We start from the raw sequence: 14,943 nt of genomic DNA on the forward strand, positions 1-14,943 counted from the left end.
ACCAGGTTAGGGTTCAGGTTGTGCGCCATCTTGGTGCACATACTTTGGGAGTGCCTAGTTTTCTTATACTTATCAATGTGAGGGATGATGTTGTTTCTGTGTCATGGCCAAAGCGTTAAAATTCTATGCAACTTCGTTTCCTTCGGTACGTCGTCAAAATAACATCTTACAAGCGAGTACGAAATTTAATCCTGATGTAATACATAGACGAATATGCTTTCGAACATGCTCCTTACACGTTTGGCACTACTCAGATTTGAGTACGGACACGGTCTCTGGTCGAATTTCGTTTTCGCAATGGCACGTTTCGTAATGACTTATAACATTGAATAACTGATTCTGACTTGCCATATCAATAGAGATGGGCAATGTAGAATAATTTACTATTCTAGAATAGTTGAATCGAATCCTATCCTATTTTCATATTTATTCAAATAGTGAGAATTTTGCAAATTGCTGGATTTAGATGTTGAAAAATTGTAAATGTATTAGCCTACTATAAATGTATTGTTTATTAGGAAATATCCTTAACATTGGATTTAATTTGATACTAAACAGACATTTCCCAGGACAATAAAATCTAAGAATATTACAATATTTTTTGCCTTCAATTGTTCCAAATCTCTAAATACTAGGGATGGGACGAGTCCGGCATTACAGAGATTCGACGAATCCGAGTAATAGCCTAATAGGTCAAGGACTCGAATCGAATCTGCCGAGTCCGTGAAGTCGTAATGGAAAAGCAGAAAAACATGTTTTTGACCGTGCTACAGCATCGTGCGCTCACAGACATTCGTCGTAGCTCATATTTTTTGCCTAATGGTTACGCAGATAGCTGTTGAATTATTTTAAATATATATTTTTCCTCTTTTTATTGGCGGCCATAATACAAACGTAAACGTGGGGCAATGTGCGCCTTGGCTGTAAACTGGATTTCCAGCCCACCTTGCGTCAATTTTGGGCGGCTATTCAGAAATTTTTACATGTCAACATGAAAAATAAAAAGCTTTCGACTACGATGCTTTCACATAATTACAGAAATTTCTAGCCGTAAATTTACTATGCCATGTGCGCATATGGTAGAAAAATCCCACTCGTCGTCAATACAATGTGGTATATCTGCTTGCAATTTAGTAGTTCATGTAAACGTTCAAAAACCCTCCATGGTTTCCATTGCCTTTTTAGCGAAAGGATTGCACGCAATAAACTCGATTTAAAAAAGGTATTGATGAGATTCCACATTGGGTTGATTCAGAGCATGTTTCATTTTTACGCGAATCAAAAACTCAAAAATATTGCAATAACACATATTTTATTGTGTACCACATGTATACCAAAAAGGATAGATAGTTTGAAGGCGACTGGCGCAATATCATTGTTATAAGCGATCAATAGTTTTTAACTTGCGTTATATTATCTGGATATCTGTCGTCGTTTTATTAGGAGTGTTTATAATGCACACGAGAGATATTGTTACAGATCTAACCTTGAATTTTAACTAGTTAAGGTATGTGGTGGGATTTATAGAGGCAAAAGTACAAACATAGGCGTAAATTAGTAAAAACAGAATTGATTATGGACTCGGTAAAAAATGACGTGGACTCGAATCCGAGTCCGGATCCGAATCCCGGCCCATCCCTACTAAATAATGATATTCTAAATTGAAACACGCTTTAAACCAGCGTTTCCCAACCTTTTTTGGTCGCGGACTATTTTCTCACTGGCGAAAACCTCTGCGGACTCGAGGTGCGTTTATTGCAACCGTACTCTGTGTGAAGAAGCAATAAAACCAAACACAACAGAATTTTAAAGAATTTCAACAATGGCCTATTCTGTCGCACAATATTCAATCCATGACAACGATGAGAATTTGAAATGTCTTTCTATTTTAATTTAATTGTGTTCATGGTAACTCGCGGTTGCGTCGGCTTACCACAAGATGAAGCATTACTTCTTTAATTAAAATGCCACGGCAATCAGCGAACATAATAATGTGAAAATATATATAGTGCCCGACTGGACTAGTAACCGGACGAGAGGCCGTGGTTCGCCATATGATTAATCCGTCTTATCGGTTTTCCTCTCCCCGGGGATAAATATGTAAAATCCTATCCTATTATATTTAGTTTTGATACATATTTTATGTGATCTTGCAAATTTGTTATCGCCGTTAGAAAAAATCCTACTATCTGCTATAAATTTCCAGAAAGTACAACTTGATTTAGTACTTAAAAGAATATTTAAAGTATATATATTAGTAAATCAATCTGTCGCGTCACCTGTTACCAAGTTTTCGAGTAGTAAATTACTATTCTAATAGTTGGATATTGGAATATATGCCCAGCTCTACTCAGTAAGCAGTAATTATTGACTCGATCAATGTTATTTATGTGAATAAACTTGCTTTTTATGTTTTATGTAAATTCTAACGTAAATCGTAACTAGGCTGATAGTTGAGTTTCGCAAAAACGTTTGCGGCCACAATGAATTTCTGGCTAGTTGCGGACTCATTCAAACGCTCCGCGGACTCGGGTTGGGAAACACTGTATTAGGTAATAACATCTAAAGACGAATTCATTTTCTCTGATATGGTACATCAGTGTTCACTATTAGCGCACTTTTTTGCGAAAATTGCGAAACACTTTCGCAACTTTTTTTAGGGACTGCGAAATAGCACTTTTTTCCGATTTTGAAGAGAAATAGCACTTTTTTCCGATTTTGAATGGAATAAAAATTCAAAGTTAACAAATATTTTCGAGTATTAAGTTGACAAATAAGTAACATACTGGTACTTTTGTAACTCAATTCTGCATATCATAACGATATTTACCGGAATTCTAACCTATGAGATGCAGACATAGGAGATAAAGCTTTTGCATTAACGGCAAAATTCTTGTTTATAATATGATTATTATACAAGCACACGGATTCCGCTTCTCCTGCAAAAAACGCTCCAGGGGCGTTTCTTTGAACGAGAGTGGTCATGTGACTATCAATGATATCGATGAATTCAAAATGACTATAAAAAGTGTTAGTAACGTGTTATAGTCACTTTGGATGAATTGTGACCAAACTGCACGATTTCCAAATCGGACGAAACTTTTAGCAGCATGTCACAGATTTGCAAAATCAACAAATTCACAAAATACCATTAAATGCCATTTTATTGTAATCACAATGTTGAAAGGACGTGGCATTTTTCGGATTTTTGCGATATTTACACAACTATTTCTCATTGATATGCGGGGAGGGGTGGGCAAAATTCAATATTTTTTTAAATCGAATATTTTTAAGTACCGAATAAACGTGGTGGAAACATTAAAAAATCGGCAACAAAGCCTTTTTACTGGTTAATTCCGTTGTAATCGCTAATTGTTCTTGTCACCGATCGTTTTGGCGGCGATATCCAGGTTTTGGGTAATCTATATTCCCGCCCTCTCTTTTTTACAAATATGAATTCTTGTGGGTCGGCGGACATCGAAGTTTTATATTTCGGGTATACCCGTTCGTTCACATCGGCAACAGCTGTTGAAGACATTGAGGACTCAAATTAACATTTGCGCTGGCTTTAATATTACCTATCAAGATTTGTAAATTTACCGTCCCAATTTTATGCGAATGGTAATATTATTGTCCATACCGTGATGCAGATATTTATTAAGACGATAATTAACTTTCTCATGAATGTCTATGGTGATAAACTTCGCAAATCTGAAATTGTGCCAATCCTGAATGTTGATTTGAAATAGTGATTGAATAATTCGGCTATAAAGGCATTTCTGCGTGGTCATAAGACGAGATGACGTTAATGAACAGCACTTCTTTTACAGGATATTTCACGTATGCGACTTATTGCTAAAAAGATTGGGCTCGAGTGCTTTTTTTTCGAGTGCTCGAGTGCCTAATAGAGGTCAGGCGCTAATTGTAACTAATTCCCTCAAGTTTCAACGTGTTTTCAACAAAACAATACCCCGGCGATAATTATAGCTAAAATGTTACCGAGCAATTCACAATTTTATTTATGGAATTTGCAAATTCACCAGTTTCTTGACGATTTTGATATTGTCACGCCCTAATTATTAGTGCAAAAAAATACTCCCCTTCTTCCGCGGCGGTTTGACGGGTTCTTTGTTCCATTCTTCAGAAAGTTCTGACACGGGGGATATAGAATACTGAATCCGGAGGGTTGAATCCCTGACCACTTACTGGTGATTTTCCGTTTTGAAATGCGTGAAACATTCTCTATTTTAAATTGAATGACGTTTCGCGGGCTAGAGTTCTCCCCGAAAATGATGTGTTCCAGACGTTAGTTAGACGATAGATAAAACATTAAATTAATAATTTTCGTGACGCCCCGTTTTCGAAAATACAAAGTTATATCTCAAAAAAATGCGTTATAATACATTTGGAATGAAACATTATTTACGGTGAATTCAGATCACATTTTACTCTCCATGACACCCGGTATCCGAAAATACAGTTGTATCTCGAAAAATGTGTTTTGTTACATTTAAAATAAAACATTTTTGCAATTAATTTAGATCAAATTTTACCTTTCACGGCAACCCGTTTCCGAAAATACAAAGTTATATATATCACAAAAAATGCGTTTTGTTACATTTATTTTGCATTCCCAATAAAATACATATTTTCCCTAATTAAGGTCGTCGATGAATCTGTTCCTGTCGTTCAAGCTCGACACACGTTTGGACGAGTGTGGTGCGGTTTTTTGATCGACGATAAATTAAAAAGTTGCCACACGTTGTTTGTATAACCATAATAACTGAAAATTAAGATTTTATAATAGAAGTGAATTTGTCTCAAGATGGTATTTTACGATTCCTGCCCACAGAAAATAAACACGCTGACAGGCTTGGTTATAATTGATATTCGTTTAATTTATTTTATACTATTAATAAACGCGCCACACCAATTGCGACCATATAAATTGCAGTCGCATCGGTATGGACTGTATGTTTTTGGCGTTCTCAAATTAATAATAATTTTCAACAAAACAATACCCCGACGGTCATTAAAGCTGAATTCTTTACCGAATAATTCGCAATTTTATTTACGGAATTTGCAATTTCAAGATCTCACTTGACGATTTTGATGATGTCATGCCCTAATTATTACTGCTTAAATGCCTCAAAATACAACAAATGTAATCATTTTCGACGATAACAGGCGCAACAATTCGTAAACGAGCCGTTATAACGAAATTCGCGATTGATTTTACCTCTTTCTTGTTTACAATTTTAACATCCCGCCGGCCATGTATGGTCGAATAAAATGTTCACATATTTGAAACATGACTTGGCCAGGGATGGAAGGGATCACTAAAGAGCTAATAGAAAGTACATACGCGAGGGTATGATATTAATATTGAGAATATTTGTGAGCATATCACAGGACGGAAATATTTTGCACCCGGCTGTTTGTTGGCAGAACAACGATACGCTAAAGTTAATTGATCGAATACAGGGAAGTATTCATTTATCATCTCACTTGCGAACATCGAGGTTTTGGCGGAATTGTACGATCATGTTGTCTTTCTTAAATAATAACTTTTTCAATAAATGTTCATTTTACTTTTGCCTCCTTATTATATATATGTCTGGTTTTCATTTATTTTAAATTCGAAATTGTCCGAAATACTTCAACAGGTGTATAGGTACAATAATAATAGTACTTACCAAAGTACCTACCAGGGAAGTTTAATACACACGATGTGTAAAGGGCGTCGTAACTCCCGTTTATTAATTATAAATTTTTTTACATTCTGCTTAAAAAACAACGGCAGTCATCTCACGTAACTCTCGCGACCAAATCTTTTTTGTTTTGTATGGCATCGTCTTGGCGACAAATTTATTGCCGACTGAATTTTAATTGTGTTTTAGGTTAGTTATTTTCTGTTTGTTGGTTTCTAAACTTTACAAACTTGGGTAGCAATTACTATTAATGTGAGATTTGTGCATATGAACGATTGAATATCGCGACTGGATGTCCGATATCTGAGAATGCGTAATTCTCTTTCAACATTAATTTTCAGGATATCAGCGTTCATGTGGTCGAATAAAAATTATTTATCAAATGGATTGGTATTTCGAGACACTCTCAAAATTATTCAGACATTCGTTTATTTTTTATATTCATGTTTTTCTCAAGAATCACCCTCGTTATATTTAGTGTACCTTCGCAAAGTAAACTCTTTGATGTCATTGTTCCTATTAGTGTAATTGAAATATATGGAAATCTCGCAAGTGGCGTTGTGATGCGAATATTTGATACTAGGTCAGCAGCATTACAAAGAGTGCTATTTATGAATGCTGAAAGTACATGACATTACTAAACATTTTGCCAATATATGATGTTTTCTGCCCGATTTAAACTAACTCGCACGCAAACCAAGGCATGTGGACATTTAAAAATTACTTGTCTTTGGGTAAGCTCTGAAATAGTATAATATAAATGTATATGAGAAATTAAGTCACGCTAGCTCACGAAACGGGAAGATTTTCAAAGTGATCTTGTGTAATATTTCGGAGAAAAAAGTTTGAAAGGAAAGTAGGTCAACCTATCTCCTAAAACAGGGGAGTATCCTGCATAATATTTCGGAGGGAAGGTAGGTTAACCTATCTTTTAAAACAGCGGGTGGCGACTTTCAAAGTGGTTCAAAATCACAAATTAATAATTATCAGATTAGGTTTAGGGATGAATCGAAAAGTTGAATTTCCAGCGCACCTAACCCTAATTAGTTGATTGCTATTTATATATTATGGGGGGGGGGGATTATTTTGCACCGGATTTGTACAAACGATCCACCCTGTAACTAATATGGTTTCCAGCCGGCCTCGTGTCTGTTAGATGGAAGGAGTAACAAATGTGAAAGTCTTTGCTGTTTACGCGAGTAAGCAACTGACACCGTGATACATTGCATGAAAGTTTTGTCCGCGGCAGGTGTTAGCAGATGTCATTTCGTTGCCGATGAATTTGCTTGTTTTAATTAAACATGAATTCGCTTGAAGGGAACTCGGTTAACGAAAAGGCTTCTCTTTAAATCATAATATTAACCGGAGGAGCGCTTTTTCGAGTATCTATGCCGTTTTAAATGGGTTATATGAAAGGCTAGGGCACCTAACTTGTTAAAATCGGCAAAAGCACTTTCGCACTTTTTTTTTGGACTGCGAAGCACTTTCGCACTCATAATTTGCTTAGAGTTAACACTGTGTACATATCATTATCTACGGCAATACGTCACTATCTTCGCCAGATGCGGCAACTTTTTTTTATACTTATCGGCGATTAAAACACTACAGACACTCGATCAAACGTGCGTCTATCCTGAACGATAGAAACGGACCGAATAATATGTAGTCTTTCGAGAGTAAAATTTAAATGTGACAGATTGACGTGTTTTGCGATAAAACTTTGTATTTCGGAAAATGGTGTAATAAAATTATTCGTAAATAATATTTGATTTAAAGTAATCGCAAGTAATGTCATAACATTTAACGCCTGGATTTTGGTTTACATGCATCATTTTTTGGGGAAAACTCGCAGGTCGCGAACAATCATTTAATGTAAAATGAAGCAAGGCACATCTATAAACATTTAAAGATTGTTGCAATCAGATTATCGGAATATCGCTAGTAAGTCGGCACACATAATTACTTATTGATCTTAATCAGTAAGTATGTTGATAGGTATTTGTCTGTCTGTCTGTATGCTTGTCTGTTAGATGAACGCGATATCTCACGAAGGCGAGGTTGAATCTGCTCCAAATTTTGCATGTGCATTCATCATATCTCGGACCAGAAACTCGCTAAGAACCGGTAAACTACTACCCAATAACACTGTAATTACTTATCGATCGTGATCGGTAAGTATGTTGATAGGTATTTGCCTGTCTGTTAGATGCAGGCGATATCTCACGAAAGCGAGGTTGAATTTGCTCCAAATTTTGCATGTGTATTCATCATATTTCGGACCAGAAGCCTATTGATTTTGGATGAATTGATGGCGCCGGAGAGGCGGAAACCGAATCCTGTTGGATTCGAATACTTTGGGATTCGAATCCTACGGATTCAGAATTCTATATTGCCCATCCCTACATATCAAGCAAATTGGTTTCGGTATGCGCAAGAAAGAAAAATATTTTTCCGTGTATTCTGATGGCAAAACGGCAGATACGAGTTAGGGTTGAGTATTAGGATGAAGATATGGAATGATATTAGCGTTTACCTCTCGCTTTGTGCGACTTTAGGTAATTCATGAAAACGTATTCCGCCTTAAAAAGGTTATGATTATGACCAGTCCCGTCTACTTCCAAATGTCTTTTGCAGACTTAAGACTTATTATCTAGACCCGCATTTCTCAAACTATTTTCCGCGAGTGTTCCGTGGAAAATGAATCCCCCCTTTTGGAATGTGTAAAAAACGACGACCAATAGGTGCGACTTGTCACGAGCCGAATAAGCGCACAAAACTTTATGGCTCCAGATGCCGTCAAGTAGAAGCGACGTGATTGTGACTGAATAGGGCAATTTCCATTTGAAGCCCTTGTTCCTGGCGAATTCTGACATACAGTATTCAGTTTAGATTTCTAAAGATATTCTGTATCACACATAGCAATTTTTAGAACATCAGTTCTCTTAGAAACCCGCGTTTTGCGCCCTCCAGCCAGACCGCCTGTTACAGTCAAACTTGGCAATTGCAAATTTCGGCGCTCCGGAAGTATGTGCACCATGATGACGCACAACCTGAACCGTAACCTGGTACACATACTATGTTCAGGTTGTGCGCCATCTACTCCGGGAGCACCTAAATTTCAGACCCTCCCCCTCCCTTGAAAATACCTGTTTGCGCCCCTGACTGCTATCTCCATTAGACGTTACATTACTGGCAAACACTACGTAATGGAAAGTAAACGACGTAGAAAAGTAAAATGAATTTGTTGATTCATATACACATCATTCAAATTAAGAAACAATAAAACATTTATGATAGATGAAATATATAAAATATCCAATCCTATTTTAGGTATGTTCAACACAATTCTATTTCGCGGCGCATTTGGCAACTCGCCAAGACCAACCCATTGGGTGGGAACCGCTGCATTACACCGTTTTTCTGTATCAATTTTACCCTTTTTGGTGTTCCACGAAGCGAGATAAAAAGTGAAAGTATTCCGTGACCGAAAAAGTTTGGGAAACGCTGATCTAGATATTTGAAATGTAGCCTATTATACCCTTTTCATGAAGTGGTTCAAAATGAGATACTTAGTACGTCAACACATTTCACTGATTTCACCAAGCCGCGAATCTCGCGCACAATTTCCGTGTTTCACCGAAAATAAGACTGGGTCTAGTAATCCAGTTACAATTTTTTTTTGAAAAATAACAATGGGGCTTATTTTCGGGGGATGTCTTTTATTTCATTTATAAAAAAAAAAATTACAAGGTAGAGAATTACGAGATTTTCAAATAAAATGTGAAAACCGATATTTCTTTACTTATATATGAATAATACGTTTCATTTATTAAAATTGCTAAACATGGATTATTACGATTGGATTTCACAACTCACTTGTGGATTTCCACGCTTCGATAGGTTCGTAATAGGTGTTTCTCGCGAGTTCGAACAACGAGGAATAAATTATTTTTCTGGTAGGTGTAAATGGTGGCAACCCAAATTTTCTAAATTGAAAAGCGGTCCGCGACCGATTGAAAACGCTTTTTTAGACATCGCAAATCGCAAAATTTCGGATGCTACCGTAGTATACGTACCAGGGCATTTTCCTTTAGGATTCTCTACTTTACTGCCTCCACATTAGTAATGTCGCACAGTAAGTACGCACAGTAGTAATGTCGAATTCACACAGATTTGTCGATTTCACAAAAATACGAATCAAAACAAGATATAATCGGGCACTTTACCACGCATTTTTGCGTCCACGGATTGTCATGGTATTTTCTGAGTAGTATTGCTCTTATTTCGTCAACAAAACCGCCCCATCTGTTTAGTCCATAGAATCAAGGTTGACACTACAGGCTCCGCTGTCGCGGTATTCGCACGTTTAAGTTAAGTTATATCAAACGACAATAGAGGGTGGCCCCAGATACCAGCACGCGTGCCGACCAAAATTAAAAACAATGCTTTGCTACTTCAAAGCGAAAATATACAATAATAAACCTTTTAAACATGTACAGATAGATTCACTATTCGGGAAAATATCAGTCCGACAAATAGACTTGATTAATTTTCTCATTTTATATCAGTGAGACTTCTACTGCTGCATTACCGCTTATAGAGATTTTACATTGGGTTTATATTTTGTAACTTTTAAAGAAGTACACGAAATACTGGTTTTATCTTTCAGGCTACTCCCGGTACGAGACTACTTAATGAAGTTCATAACTGAGAACAGAGATTCACAAGCATATGTAGATGAAAACGTGAGTAATGCAGTTGCAAAGTTTTTAAGACACGAAAAAATTTCGGGAATGGCACCCCAATCACGCTACAGTCCGTTTTCTGCACTTCTCTCTCGTATCCCCTTCTCTAATCGCTTATATTTTTTGGAAATCAATTTATAACAGTAAGTTAGCAAGTAACTATATCCAACATGAGCTGTAAACGGGCTCACGTGCCAAAGTGCCGGGGGTTGCCCACCCCTGCCATATATCAACTGGCGGTCCGAATCAGACATTTGCAGTATTCGATTTGGACCGCACCTAATTCTATATTTTGAATCATTGGACCAAGTTAGGATATGTCTAATTTTTCCTCTATTAAATAACTTTTTTTTTATATCTTTGGAACTTACGTTATTTGCTTATATTTACACCAAATTTATAAAAATGAACTGTGACGCCGTAACATTTAGAGTGGCGTTGTCTGCATTAGCGAACAATCGCAGGTCGGGCCTTGTAGTTCAAAACAAATAATCTTTTTATTTAATACAGATTATTCATTTTGTAAATGGAGGTTAGGGATGCCACTTTTGGATTTACGAATCGGATCGATTCGAATCGCATCTTTTCCGAATCGATTCGAATCAGATTTACGCGATTCGGAAAAAGAGAGCGATTTGCTGAAGAAAAAAAACATTGAACGTTTGTTAATTGTTGTTTTCGGCTGCGTTAAAACTGCCGAATGCATTTATGCGGCACTCCAAATTACGGGACGGAAATAAATGAAAATTTCGTGATTGACTTTTTTACTTATCTGCCGTCATTTGTTTCAAGTTCGGCACAACACACTCTTCTATGCATCACTCGAGATGATGTGTCGCGTAATTTCCACCAAACTGCGAGTTCAGTTTTCCACCGAATAGCCTTATTTTATATTATGCGCGAATTTGAAAGGATCGTATACCTGAAAATTCGTGAGAATTTTGATGAAAATTTTCAACAGCACACCTGCGCTGCGACTAAGTTATTGTACGTCCCGGCATGATTGGATAAAGAATCGACTACCGACGTCTAGATAATATTTAATTTTGATTGAAATTTAATTTAAACTTTGTTCTGAGTGAAATATTTCGTGTACATTTGAAGAGAACTATTACTGAATGAGTTCATTGGCCACTATCTTAACTGACGATCATGTTTCTCATCCTAAATATATATTTATTTTATTTGCGTTTGTCAGGCTTTCACTCGTGTGGCGGTAAACGAAATGAGAGGAACATAATATACGTTTCTTTTTCCAGCTGTTACATTAAAAGAAATGTATTACTTTCTTTTGAATTTGTTAGCACGATACAAGCCAGAATAAAACGTTTCGGTTTATTTCTAGCAAATATCGTAACACGTGCCAGATTTCATACCAGATCAAGCATACTGTGCGAATGTCGTCTTACTTTACTCCAGCGACCATGTTTGATCGAGATACAGCGTCGACCAATTCTCGCTCGTCAGCGCGGCGTCCATTATGCACATTTGGACTTTCTGAATTACGAAATTAAACCACGATAATAATGAAGCCCGAGTTAGCCAATAACGCTGTTAACCACAAAAAATATATTGTCTCTAATACTAATGGAAATTTTTGTTCGCAATCATAGTCGGGTGAACGATTGTTTTTCTCGAAATTAACTTAATTTACCCTTGGTTAATTTTATCGTCTTCAAGCATATTCTTGCAAGCATTCCCCATTTATAGTAATTCAGATGCAATTAGAATGTTTTTGTCGTATTACTATGCTGCTAGCATAAATTTAAAACATTGTACTAAAATTTTGAAGATAAAAAATCGGTAATAAGGTCGGCCTTAATTCAATATAACAAGAAGTGAAATACCATAGTCACAAATTCACAATATACTAGTGTGGGACTAGTGAAAGCAGTGCTGTTACTGTGTTTATGACATAACAGTACAACTGTTCCCTGCTCATTTTCTCATATAAATTCCATCAAATTGCCTCAGTCCTGATACAAGTATAACACAATAATAACTCAGTATTGTAAGACTCACAGATAAGTTGCAACAGCAAGTTTTACATCAATGCATTTATTGGTGATATCTATGACCTACATCTTTGTTATCATGATGGAAACAAGTGTAGCTTATTCACTGAAAAACCCTTATCATTCATGCTATATGGCGTATTCCATTTTTAAGTTTTTCTCGCTTTTTTGTGACTTTGAGCAAACATATGCGTGCAATAAAAAAAAAAAACTTAATTGAATCAGATTCGGAAAAATTCGATTCGAAAATTTTTGATTCGAGATTGGATTCGAAAAAAAAAATGTATCCATAAGTGGCAACCCTAATGGAGGCAGTTCACTTTTCACAGATTTTCGACTCACTTTACTAGTTCAGTAAGATAAAGAACTAATATATTGCTATTGTACTATTTATTTTACTTTTAATACGTCAATGTAACGTCTAACATTAGCTGTACTGCCCTTAAATTGTTTAAAAGAAAGTGCACGCTTTGAATACTACTAATGTTCAATGACCTGAATATTACTAAAACTGAGGAACGAAGCAAGACTTGTCGAATCCGCACTGTCCCAGTTTTATGTTTCCTATATTTGGTAGGCATATTTTTGTGTATTTCATTGCTGAAAATACTGAATTTGGTGATATGTCACAAATGCAATCCAACATATCAAATTGTATGGTGAAAGGGATGAATAAAATAAAACATCTACCACCCCATACCTTTGGACCCCCCAATAAAAAGCTGGGAGCATACTGTGTACACCTCAATGGATATTCACGTAAATGAATAGTAGTGCATTTTCATTTTTTGGAAAAGCTAGGCTACACCAGTAGTGCTGTTACATATATCAAAAGTCAAAAAAGGTGTTCCACAGTCTGAAATATTTGGCAGTCGCTTCGTATCCTGATCTTTTCAAAATTCTAGCAACAGATGGAGAAAGGACCTGTAAAAAAAATTTTTCCTGGTCAATATTGACCTGAATACTGTTAGTAATTCAAGGATGTAATAATCATGCTACCAGTATTTAATACTCAATTGAAGATCAATCCTACTTAAAACGAGTGAATACCTAAATCAATACATTGTGCTATACCTGGGCTGAATATTTATTAACCGACATTTTTGTCAACCTATTAAGGTAAACATGTTGGTCTGTTAATTTACATGACTGCTTCAGATGTTTTTAGACATATCTTCATAAATTTCCTGTATGTGTTTTCATGCCAAAACGCCATCCGAAGACAAAATATCATTCTTTAAAAGTGAGTTTCTAGCAGTCTGCAACAGTTGATGTTTTAGGTATTTCAAAATAAATTGCCTACAACAATTAGGGCTTGAGCCTTGTATATATACATATATAAGTACAAGAGCTACTTCGACAAATTATTATTATTTTAAATAAAAATGTGAAATACCTCAAAAACCTAAATGGAAATCAATGAAAATGCAACGGTTCTGGGAGAAATATACATACCTTCAATAAATGTGGTGAATCTGAATAGGTAGATGTGACTCTTTGGTTCAACAGGATTTTCCAATTTATAATTTCGGTTGGGGTACTGTACAATACTGCAATAAGTCTTAAAAGTCCTTATTCAAGGATTTCTCACTGACCGTTTGTTTTCAAACACCATTTCTAAGTTGTAAACTTTTCGCATAAAACAAAACACTCGAAATTGTGTCTTCAACAATATTAGGGCCTTCCCACTCAATTATTCGCTCTTCTATTTCGTTTTGTAATGTGCACCCTATGGTCAAATCTTTCTCAATGTTGATGAATATTCTGTGAGATTCCATGTTCCCCACTAACTTGAATGTTTCAAAATTTTGAAAGATAAACCAATTTGGCTGTTTCAACTTAAGAAAGGAATTGCTTATATCAGCCCAAGATTTATGCCTTGGTGTTTTTTTCAACCCAGACTTTACTATCTTTCTCCAAGCTTTCGGTTGCGAAGATTCAAGAAATTTTTGGGGTAAGTTTTTTGTAGGAATGCTTCCAACAATAACACGTTTTCTTCCTTTACGATAACTGAATTCATTTGAATCGAAATGTTTCTCACAAATTCCTAGATGTCTTTTTTTAGCCAATTTAAAAATATCTTTCTTATCACGATAGTCGTAACAAAACTCCAACAGTTTCTTTTGCCACTCTTTATTTATTCGCGGATAAGGATTTATTTCCAATATGTAAACACCGTGATTACCTCGACCTCTTGCTACATTGCATCCTGGCAGGGCACAGTGTTGTGCCATAATACCCGTGTGAAGTTAGCGAAATTCCGGCGAAATTTTTTACCCACAATTCTAAGCAATGTTCCCTTTAAAATCGTACATTGAAGGACCATTACCGCGAGATATAAAAATGTACATTGCTGGGAATAAGATTTTATCCAAGAAAATCAAATGCGATATTATGATATTTCCCACATCAGAAGTGGAAATATTTTTATTTTACATTATGTACACTAAATTTAATTTTTTTAAGAATGTA

The 14,943-nt window shown here is 36.0% G+C and overlaps 1 long non-coding RNA gene across 1 annotated transcript; it reads right to left on the bottom strand.

The window, feature by feature from the left end:
• Positions 1-11,881: 11,881 nt before the first annotated feature.
• On the bottom strand, positions 11,882-14,699 carry LOC120347572 (uncharacterized). The gene is made up of 2 exons (XR_005570111.2): positions 13,927-14,699; positions 11,882-13,395 (listed from the first exon to the last, which is right to left on the bottom strand). It is a non-coding gene; the product is annotated as an uncharacterized LOC120347572 (long non-coding RNA).
• Between the last annotated feature and the right edge of the window lie 244 nt (positions 14,700-14,943).

Source organism: Styela clava, chromosome 1 (assembly GCF_964204865.1).
Source record: "Styela clava chromosome 1, kaStyClav1.hap1.2, whole genome shotgun sequence".
Lineage (NCBI taxonomy): Eukaryota > Metazoa > Chordata > Ascidiacea > Stolidobranchia > Styelidae > Styela > Styela clava.